General features: G+C 43.2%; 1 long non-coding RNA gene across 1 annotated transcript; it reads right to left on the minus strand.

The window, feature by feature from the left end:
• Positions 1 to 7497: 7497 nt before the first annotated feature.
• Positions 7498 to 9554, minus strand: LOC104992324. The gene is made up of 3 exons (XR_825690.1): positions 9086 to 9554; positions 7695 to 7801; positions 7498 to 7538 (listed from the first exon to the last, which is right to left on the minus strand). It is a non-coding gene; the product is annotated as an uncharacterized LOC104992324 (long non-coding RNA).
• Between the last annotated feature and the right edge of the window lie 40 nt (positions 9555 to 9594).

Below are 9594 nucleotides of genomic sequence, written 5' to 3' on the forward strand. Positions count from 1 at the left end.
GCAGAGACATTACTTTGCCCACAAAGGTCCATCTAGTCAAGGCTATGGTTTTTCCAGTGGTCATGTATGGATATGAGAGTTGGACTGTGAAGAAAGCTGAGTGCCAAAGAATTGATGCTTTTGAACTGTGGTGTTGGAAAAGACTCAAGAGTCCCTTGGACTGCAAGGAGATCCAACCAGTCCATCCTAAAGTAGACCAGTCCTGGTGTTCATTGGAAGGACTGATACTGAGGCTGAAACTCCAGTACTTCGGCCACCTGATGCGAAGAGTTGACTCATTGGAAAAGACCCTGATGCTGGGAAAGATTGAAGCTAACAAGAGAAGGGGACGACAGAGGATGAGAAGGTTAGATGGCATCACGGACTCGATGGACATGAGTCTGAGTAAACCCCGGGAGTTGGTGATGGACAGGGAGGCCTGGCGTGCTGCAGTCCATGGGGTTACAAACAGTTGAACACAACTGAGCGACTGAACAAGGAGTATACTACATATCAGTGGTGAACAAAGAAACGTAGCCTTAAAAGACACATACTGTATGATTCACAGGATGAAAACGCATGAAGAACAGGCAAATGTAATCTGTGGTTTTAGAAGTTATGGTAGTGGTGACTCTCATGGGGGGTGTGGAGGGTATAACTGGAAGGGACATGGTAGGGGAGGCTCTGGGATGCTGGTAATACTCTGTGTCTGACCAGGATGCTGCTTCCACGGGTCTGTTCATCTTATGAAAGTTCATTAAGCTGTACACGTAGGTGCATTTTTCTGTGTGTATTATGCTTCAATTAAAAGTTGAATTATAAAGGCTCTACAAAAAGGAATAGACTGCATTCTTCCCTTTTCTCAGCAAACCCAAGGATCCAGCCAGCTAGTGTGGTGCTTCTGCCCAGGTCCCTTGCTCCGGGCTTTGAAAAGTTCTGCCGGGCCTCCCAGATGGCGCTAGTGGTAAAGAACCCACCTGCCATTGGAGGAGACACAGGAGACACGGGTTCAATCCCTGGGTCAGGAAGATTGCCTGGAGGGGAGCATGGTGACCCACTCCAGTATTCTTTCCTGGAGAATCCCATGGACAGAGGAGCCTAGAGGGCTACAGTCCATGGGGTCGCAAAGAGTCAGACGTGACTTAGCACGGATGCCAGGCCAACAGTGGCCCCCTGCCGCTGCGGGGCCAAAGCTAGCGAGACAAGTGGACACTGCGCACCCTGGCCACTGTTCCAGGCACCAGGTAAATCGTGTCTGATTCTTTGCAACCCCATGGACTGGAGCCCGCCAGGCTCCTCTGTCCATGATATTCTCCAGGCGAGAATACTGGAAGGGGTTTCCATGACCTCTTCCAGGGGATCTTCCAAATCTGGGGATCAAACCTGTGTCTCTTATGTCTCCTGCATCGGCAAGCAAGTTCTTTACTATTAGCGCTACCTGGGAAGCCCCTGGTATGTATATATGTGCATATATACAATGGAATATTACTCAGCATAAAAAATGAAATATTGCCATTTGCAGAAACATGGATGGACCTAGGGAATATTATAGTGAAGTAAGTCAGACACCACCCTTATGGCATAAAGTGAAGAGGAACTAAAAAGCCTCTTGATGAAAGTGAAAGTGGAGAGTGAAAAAGTTGGCTTAAAGCTCAACATTCAGAAAACGAAGATCATGGCATCCGGTCCCATCACTTCATGGGAAATACATGGGGAAACAGTGGAAACACTGTCAGACTTTATTTTTCTGGGCTCCAAAATCACTGCAGATGGTGATTGCAGCCATAAAATTAAAAGACGCTTACTCCTTGGAAGCAAAGTTATGACCAACCTAGACAGCATATTCAGAAGCAGAGACTTTACTTTGCCCACAAAGGTCCGTCTAGTCAAGGCTATGGTTTTTCCTGTGGTCATGTATGGATGTGAGAGTTGGACTGTGAAGAAAGCTGAGCACTGAAGAATTGATGCTTTTGAACTGTGGTGTTGGAGAAGACTCTTGAGAGTCCCTTGGACTGCAAGGAGATCCAACCAGTCCATTCTGAAGGAGATCAGCCCTGGTATTTCTTTGGAAGGAATGATGCTAAAGCTGAAGCTCCAGTACTTTGGCCACCTCATGCGAAGAGTTGACTCATTGGCAAAGATTCTGATGCTGGGAGGGATTGGGGGCAGGAGGAGAAGGGGACGCCAGAGGATGAGATGGCTGGATGGCATCACTGACTCGATGGACGTGAGTCTGAGTGAACTCCAGGAGTTGGTGATGGACAGGGAGGCCTGGCATGCTGCGATTCATGGGGTCGAAGAGTCAGACACGACTGAGTGACTGAACTGAACTGAAGTCAGACAAAGACAAATACTATGTGATATCATTTATACATGGAATCTAAAAAATAACACAAATGAATCTATATACAAAACAGACAGACTCATAGACACAGAAAGCAAACTTAGGGTTAACAAAGGGAGAGGGAAGGAGAAACAAATTAGGAGCGTGGGATTAATAGATACAAACTTCTATACATCAAATAGATAAGCAACAAGGATTTACTGTATAACACAGGGAATTACATTCAATATCTTGTAATAACCTGTAACATAATATAATCTGAAAAATACATATAACTGAATCACGTTGCTGTATACCTTCAGTTCAATTCAGTTCAGTGGCTCAGTCATGTCCGACTCTTTGTGACCCCATGAATTGCAGCACGCCAGGCCTCCTTGTCCATCACCAACTCCCGGAGTTCACTCAAACTCATGTCCATTGAGTCAGTGATGCCATCCAGCCATCTCATCTCTGTCGTCCCCTCCTCTTCCTGCCCCAATCCCTCCCAGCATCAGGGTCTTTTCCGGTGAGTCAACTCTTCGAATGAGTTGGCCAAAGTATTAGAGTTTCAGTTTCAGTATCAGTCCTCCCAATGAATATCCAGGACTGATCTCCTTTAGAATGGACTGGTTGGATCTCCTTGCAGTCCAAGGGACTCTCAAGAGCCTTCTCCAACACCACAGTTCAAAAGCATCAATCCTTCGGCACTCAGCTTTCTTCACAGTCCAACTCTCACATCCATACATGACCACTGGAAAAACCATAACCTTGACTAGACGGACCTTTGTGGGCAAAGTAAGGTCTCTGCTTCTGAATATGCTGTCTAGGTTGGTCATAACTTTCCTTCCAAGGAGTACGCGTCTTTTAATTTCATGGCGGCAGTCACCATCTGCAGTGATTTTGGAGCCCAAAGAAATAAAGTCTGACACTATTTCTACTGTTTCCCCATCTATTTTCCATGAAGTGATGGGACTGATGCCATGATCTTAGCTTTCTGAATGTTGAGCTTTAAGCCAACTTTTTCACTCTCCTATTTCACTTTCATCAAGAGGCTTTTTAGTTCCTCTTTCCTTTCTGCCATAAGGGTAGTGTCATCTGCATATCTGAGGTTAGTGATATTTCTCCCGGCAATCTTGATTCCAGCTTGTGCTTCTTCCAGCCCAGCATGTCTCATGATGTACTCTGCATATAAGTTAAATAAGCAGGGTGACAATATACAGCCTTGATGTACTCCTTTTCCTATTTGGAACCAGTCTGTTGTTCCATGTCCAGTTCTAACTGTTGCTTCCTGACCTGCATACAGGTTGCTTAAGAGGCAGGTCAGGTGGTCTGGTATTCCTATCTCTTTCAGAATTTTCCACAGTTTATTGTGATCCACACAGTCAAAGGCTTTAGCATAGTCAATAAAGCAGAAATAGATATTTTTCTGGAACTCTCTTGCTTTTTCGATGATCCAGCGGATGTTGGCAATTTGATCTCTAGTTTCTCTACCTTTTCTAAAACCAGCTTGAACATGTGGAATTTCACAGTTCAGGTACTGCTGAAGCCTGGCTTGCAGAATTTTAAGCATTAGTTTACTAGTGTGTGAGATGAGTGCAACTGTGTGGTAGTTTCAGCATTCTTTGGCATTACCTTTCTTTGGGATTGAAATGAAAACTGACCTTTTCCAGTCCTGTGGCCACTGCTGAGTTTTCCAAATTTGCTGGCATATTGAGTGCAGCACTTTCACAGCATCATCTTTCAGGATTTGGAATACCTTAAACTAATGCAATGTTACGAATCAACTACACTTCAGTAAAAAAATTATTTTCATTTAGATTACTCACTTCCTAATAAAATTTTCAAATGAGTATTTTCTCAATCAACAATTATAGTAATAATATAATTGTGATCATATGGGTGTCTGAGAGATTTGTATTACTATTATTAATAATGGAGAAATTTATCAATAAATGTTAATGAAAAAAGAAAGTAAGATGGGGAAGCGTTCCAATATGTAATAGTCAAACAAAGGGTTAGAGACATGATATAGCTTGAAAAACAGGATATCCTTAGAGCTAGGGCATATGATCGGAGAAGGCAATGGCACCCCACTCCAGTACTCTTGCCTGGAAAATCCTATGGATGGAGGAGCCTGGTGGGCTGAAGTCCATGGGGTCGCTAAGAGTCGGACACGACTGAGCGACTTCACTTTCACTTTCACTCATTGAAGAAGGAAATGGCAACCCACTCCAGTGTTCTTGCCTGGAGAATCCCAGGGACAGGGGAGCCTGCTGGGCTGCCGTCTATGGGGTTGCATAGAGTCGGACACGACTGAAGTGACTTATCAACAAGGGCATAGGATACAGGGAAAAAATGAGGATGGAAAGGGTGGTAGATGCTGGGTTGCAGTCTTACTAAAACCACTGCCCTTTAGGTTTAAGTTTACCAATATTTTGACTCTAAGAACATCTTTTATGATGTCAGAATCTGTACAGATAGTTTATACTCATGTGATAGTAATTGTATGTTTAGTGTTCACTGATTAAGAAAATATATAATGGAAAAGGTTATGCTGCTAAGTCACTTCAGTCGTGTCCGACTCTCACCAGTAATTTTAAATAAGTCTTTTTAAAATTCTAATTGGAGGCTAAGTACTTTACAATATTGTGATGGTTTTTGCCATACATTCACATGAATCAGCCATGGGTGTACATGTGTTCCCCATCCTGACCATAAATAAGTTTTTATTTTATTCAGCACCATAGCACCTCAGAAGTGGTGAGATTATACAGAAATTATTTATTCAATATATAGACAAACATTAGTGAACAAATAGATTCATTCCTGCCCCCACCACAAACTGAAAACCACTGCTACAGTAATAGCAACAGTAGTGGCAACATTATTTTTATTAATTTTTATTGGGTTATGGTTGCTTTACAAGGTTGTTAGTTTCTACTGTACAGCAGTTAACTAGCTATACATATGCATATATCCCCTTTTTTGACTTCCCTTGCATTTAAGTCACCAGAGTACCAAGTAGAGTTCCCTGTGCTCTACTGTACATTCTCATTAGTTATCTATTTTATACATACTGTCAATAATGTATGTATGTCAATCCCAATCTCCTGATTGCTCCCACCCCTCCTTTCCCTTGTGATATCCATACATTTGTTCTCTACGTCTGTGTTTCTACTTCTGCTTTGCAAATAAGATCATCTATATCATTTTTCTAGATTCTTCATATATGCATTAATGTATGGTATTTGTTTTTCTCTTTCTTACTTCACTCTGTCTCTAGGTCCATCCATGTCTCTACAAAAAAATTATGGAACGGTTCACGAATTTACGTGTCATTCTTGCAGAGGCCAGGCTAATCTCTGCATTGTTCCAATTTTAGTATGTGCGTTGCCAAAGTGGGCACAGTAGTGGCTACATTTACTGAATATGTGCTAAGTGCCTGTTCTAAGCACTGCTGTATTAACTCATTTAATTCACACAATGACCATATGAGATAAACCTTATGATTACCCTATTTATAAGCTTGTTTTTGCTTCCTTATACTTTTTCTTCTTTTCTTTTACTAAAAGAGTCAGAACTACTAACCTAAACTGTCAGATCATAGACTTTCAAGAGACTTGTGATCTGTGCTGTTACTGTGTACTGTTACTTAGGTCCCAAACTTGGATTGATAGTCAGGAAGTGCAGAGCCTTGCTAGGAGTCGGAAGCTAGATGGAGCTCTAGCTCCAAGAGAATCTCTCAGGTTAAAGCTTACTCAGGAAGTACAGCAGGCTTCTTCCTTTGGTAACGCTAGCTCTCAGTGGACCAGAGAAGGCTCTCCAATGGCTTTTGTCCCAACTCCTTAGATAGTCTTTCTGTGGAATCTGTGGGAGTGAACTGGAAGAACTGGCCCTAATAACTTCAGGACAAAATCGCTGTTTTCCTCACTGGCCAGCCCCTCACCATCTCTTTTGCTATCACTTATACTGGCGTGGTGACGCTCAGAAGGGACATCTTAGTTGCTGCTCATCCCTTTATGACTCACCACTTCTCCTGTGTTCAGGACTGTACTCAGAAATGTGCACAGGCACATGTAAGATGGACACTTCCCCTAGAAGTCCTAGCTTGGGACGGGAAAGCTACTCTGCTCCGCCCCGGGTGGCATCAGAGAAAAGGACAAATCAAACAAAGTTCTCTGTGCTAAGAAACTAGAAATCAACCTGGGATGCCATCAGGTCTACCCCGGTGCATCTCCACCCTGCCTCGGTGGTAGAACTGGGAGGGACGATTACAGTACCTGCGCCGGTAAGGTACAGACTAAGTCCGACCAGGGAAGTAAAGCTTCGGTGGAGAGTCTGTCTACATCCCCATTTAGAGCAGGGAGGGATGCCTGCAGTGGACAAAAGCCATGGCTGTGGATGCCACTTTTTTCTTCTTACAGATGGGAGCTAACAGTTCTAGAACCACTCCTTTAAAATGCATTTTAAAACACTGGGACAACTCTGATCTGCAGAATTTTAAAAGACACGCCTGATCTTCTTCTGTGACACTGAATGGCCACAGTATCCTTTGGAAGATGGGGGACACTGGCCGGTTGAAGGGTCTTAATTATGACACTGTTTTACAACTAGAGTTGTTCTACAACTACAGTTTTGTAGAAAACAAGAGAAATGGGCAGAAGTGCCCTATGTGGTGCTCTGTGAGACATGCCAGACTTGTGTCCTAAGGGTGCAGATTTGGATGTAAAAACTTCAGCTGCCTCCTGTGCTCTTACTTTGCCCCTGTATCTGGGGCTCCCAACTGAACAGGCTGAAAATCAGGGCACCCTTCTAGGAGTGGTTGCCTCAGTCTCGGTAGAATTTCAAATAGTCCCAATTGTGGTCAAGACTATCTAGAGGATCCAAAAAGTACATAGAAGCCTTTACAGGACTAACTTTATGAGTTTATTTGGAGAAATGTAATGACTCCTGACTTGAGAGCTCTAGTTTTAGGGAAGCTCCTACTTTTGAAGATGAATGGCTTGACCATGAGACAAGGGAAAAGAGAGGACATGAAATAGCCTTCCTTCCTCCTGGGAGCCAAGCGATTCCCATAACAAGAGCCACTTTGTCAGATGTATTCTTTTGCAACCCCCATGGACTGTAGCCTGCCAGGCTCCTCTGTCCATGTAATTCTCCAGGCAAGAATATTGGCCTGGGTGGCCATTTTCTTCTTCAGGGCATCTGCTTGACCCAGGGATCCAACCTTCATCTCCTGCAATGCACAAGGATTTCTATCACTGAGCCACCTGGAAAGCACTCAATACAGCACTTATACACTGTCTTGATGACATCTGGTTTGGGCTCTTTAATAGGGAGAAGAGCTTGAAGAGGTAACCATCAAAGCAGATTATTAAAAAAGTTTTTTTACCTGAGGGATGGGTGGAAAGAGGATTGGTTTTCCAGCTTCAGCCCTGCCACTTACTAGATGTATGACTCTGGGCAAGTTACTTCCACATCTAGCAAAGAGTTAAGCACCTGATGAAAAAAGGTATGTGAATGTGAAAGTAATAACACACTTTTACATGCCAGAATCTCATATAAAAATGAAAACACTTTCTATAAAGAAAGAGTAACATCTTAAGCAGTTAACACCACTTTACAGATTAATTTTCAATTGCTAGGCTAAGCAAAGCAAGGCCAATACACAATTGAGGAAAGGATAGGTGAATCCATTATAATCAAGGATTTCCCATTTTTGTCTTGTTTTTTTTTTTTGCCAAAGTACGGTTGTCCTTAGAGGTTGTCCTTTCTTGGATCTTATGAAACCAGAGCAAAGGACTCAAGCTTGATGTGAAGTAAATATTAATAATTTTGGTGTTTTTAGTTTTTGTATCTGTGGGAGAGAAATCATCACTCTTTGACGGTTCAATAGTTTTTCCAGTCTACTCTAGAACTATTAGGCAGGTAACTTTATTTTTTAAATGGATAGGAAGCACAGAATAATTATTCTGTGACAAGTCTTCCTGCATCAGAATCATACCACTCTGATCTCAATGAAAATACCAAAGTTTTTGCATTTGGGGGGTTTTATGCTCATGTATGTTCTTGATCCTGAGGTCTGAAAAAAATAAATCAGCACCACCTTCTCCTTAAACAGGATAGAGCCAATAACTTTCATGCAAGGGCAAAGTAAATATGCAGAAAAAAACAAAAAATAGGGGCTTGTTCTGCATCCCTTTAATTAAAGCTGAACATATAGCAACAGTTAGCCTGGAAGCCTATTATAACGTAAAAAACAATGATATTAGACACCAATGATCCGAATTCAAGCCTAATTCTGGCTCAAGATACAGGACTTTGAGAAAGTTTCTAGGACACCTTTGTGTTTTCGATTCCTCATCCCTAAAACTGTGCTGCTGAGAGAATAACACGGAAAAGGGTTTCCCTTGGGACTCAAAAGATAAAGCATCTGTCTGCCAATGCAGGGGATACTGGTTCAGTCCCTGGGTCAGGAAGGTTCCCTGCAGAAGGAGATGGCAACCCACTCCCAATATTCTTGCCTGGAAAATTCCACGGACAGAGGAGCCTGGAGGGCTACAGTCCATGGGGTCCCAAAGAATGGGACATGAATTGGCGACTAAACAACAAAGCATGCAGAACCAATCTGTAAGAGAGCTATTATTTCTCTCCTAGAATGTGCTTGCTATCAGTAACGGCAAGAGTTATTATTCATTGCGAGCAGCTTCTGGACTTTCTACTTGGAAGCCTAGCTCGAGGCAAAAGCAGCGGCGAGTTTAGGGACAGTTTCTAAAAGCTCACCCTTTCTGAAGTTCTTTCCCTCAGTGTGAAAGCATTAACCTTGGAAACCAGGCTGGCAGCACCTCTTTCAGTCAAAAAGCTTAGTTCTAGTTCTTCTTGCTTATCTCCGTAATACTTGGGACACTGCTATTTCATGGTCGTTTTCTTTTGGTGGTTGTTTTCTCTTCACAATGTCGGCACAAGAGAGAAAATCTACTGAAGCAGTACAAGAGCCTGCTTGTCGCCCCTTCTGCCCGCAGCTCACCTAAGTTTTCCCTACACAGCGGTCGCAGCCTCAAACGTCCTCAAAACCGAAAACTCAGAGGGCCTTGACCATGGGTCAAGGGTACTGACCAGGTAAAAGCCGAAGGGATTCCGGTTCAAGTACCAGAGCTCACCCAGACAGCCAAAACAACCACACACTTCGACAGAGATAACCCTCGCGAGACAAGACTGCGGGCAGCGAGAGAAGTCCAGTTTCTCGCGAGAAGAGGAGGCGTCGACGGAAACTAGGAAATGGCTCCCTTGGC

Source organism: Bison bison, unplaced genomic scaffold (genome assembly GCF_000754665.1).
Source record: "Bison bison bison isolate TAMUID 2011002044 unplaced genomic scaffold, Bison_UMD1.0 scf7180017864213, whole genome shotgun sequence".
NCBI classification, from domain to species: Eukaryota; Metazoa; Chordata; class Mammalia; order Artiodactyla; family Bovidae; genus Bison; species Bison bison.